Source organism: Halyomorpha halys, unplaced genomic scaffold (assembly GCF_000696795.3).
Source record: "Halyomorpha halys isolate HHAL.00 unplaced genomic scaffold, Hhal_1.1 Scaffold655.1, whole genome shotgun sequence".
Lineage (NCBI taxonomy): Eukaryota > Metazoa > Arthropoda > Insecta > Hemiptera > Pentatomidae > Halyomorpha > Halyomorpha halys.
Window position 1 is genome coordinate 678972 of NW_027105601.1, and position 1720 is coordinate 680691.

The 1720-nt window shown below is 24.8% G+C and overlaps 1 long non-coding RNA gene across 1 annotated transcript; it reads right to left on the reverse strand.

Annotated features, from left to right (window-relative positions):
- Positions 1 to 387: 387 nt before the first annotated feature.
- LOC136797041 (uncharacterized) lies at positions 388 to 1707 on the reverse strand. Its single transcript, XR_010844846.1, has 2 exons — positions 1574 to 1707; positions 388 to 609 (listed from the first exon to the last, which is right to left on the reverse strand). It is a non-coding gene; the product is annotated as an uncharacterized lncRNA (long non-coding RNA).
- Between the last annotated feature and the right edge of the window lie 13 nt (positions 1708 to 1720).

Here is a 1720-nt window from a genome sequence, read left to right on the forward strand (position 1 = left end):
GCCTTTGTGTGCCAACTGTATTTGCGGTTGTGGAATATTATACTTAACTGCTTAGTGCGATGCAAGATATTGGATGTATAATTCTGTCCAATACAGTACAAGACTGTATTCAAGTTGTGAATGTTAGATTATAATAATAATAGGTCTCTAGTAAGTTTGTGCTGATCTTATATTTGTACTGTAAATAGAAGTACACAAACTTGGGAGCTGATTTTATTTTAGGATGGATATTTTTTCATTAATTTGAGTTGGAATCTGCACTGCAGTTTTCGTTGATTAGTTTTATCTGGGAAAAATTATGCACAATTTAAAAACATACTATAATAAACATGTGATAATATCCTGTAAAAATTCACTTTTTTTTCTTAAAAGTGAAAAAAACTATAGTTTAGTTTAATATTGGTATAATTTTGTTGTCAAGTTTCTGTTTTCAGTCGATTATCCAAGGTTATTCATCAGATTTCGAGGTTTGAATTTTCATGGAGATTTATCAAAAACAGTTTGAGTTATAATTTCCATGAGACTTTAACAAATTCCTATTTCTTCAAACATCATATTTATCAACTTCAATTCTAATCGATTTGCCACTGTCAAGAGAGTAATATTTCCCTAAAAATACAACAAATTTTACAGATATTTCATTAATGATTTAATTAGGCTATAAATATATATTAAAAAAGTATTTATTTATTGTGAAAATTGTGAATTTTGATGAAATTCACAATTTTCAAGAAAAATCTTTAGCTTGTTTCAAGTAAAGTACAACCAAGTAAATGACTAATTAACATCAAAAGGTATAATTTTTAAATTTATAAATAACTCAAAAAGATACTGAATAAAACTGCCAATGATATTAAACATTTCCTTAGAAACCTTTGAAAGCAAATTATTATAACTGACTGTAAAAACATATTACATCTGATTATAGAGGTCCATTATCTTTGTAGAATACTTTAAAACTATCATCTTTTAAATTTATTATATACTTACAATAGTTCTTAAGAAAATAATAAATTTTGAATAGCATTTTCAATAAAAAAATGAAATAAATAAAATGTATATACAGAGTATAACTCTCATACACATTTTTTAAATTTTTTGATCATTAGTTAATAAAGATAGGTTGCAAATAACTTGTTTAATCTTTCCTCATTTTTAAAACTATTAATGTATACTATAACAAAAGCTATAAGGATAGAGGATATCTTTGAACAAAGAAATTCCCATACTTATTTAAAGCCTTGATTGTTGAAGATATTTATTTGAATGTATCATACATCTGATATATTTCAATATATCGATATTATAGTAATTACACACAATTGTATAGTGAACTTGATGTTGAGATTTTAATAAAAGTTGTAAAGCTAAATTACCTAATCATCAAAATACTTTGCAAGGGCTTTATTCTTAATAAGGCTGTTTTGTACAGTACATCTAAAGCTTGAAGACAAGTGGTGCTATGTTAACTTAGTAAAAAAAAAAAAAAAATGGAAGTCAAATCAATTATTAATTACATTTAAGTTAAAAAAAACAAAAAAAGCTTTTTACCTTTCAGTCATAATATGCTTACCTTATTTTCACATTTAGCTTTAAAAAACAGTTTGTACAAATCATCAAGTACATCATTTAGATTTTGGTAACAGTCTTTATTAACAGAATAAGATATACTAAACAGAGGATAAGTAATGCTTTGTCGTATCTTAGTTATCTAAAAAAA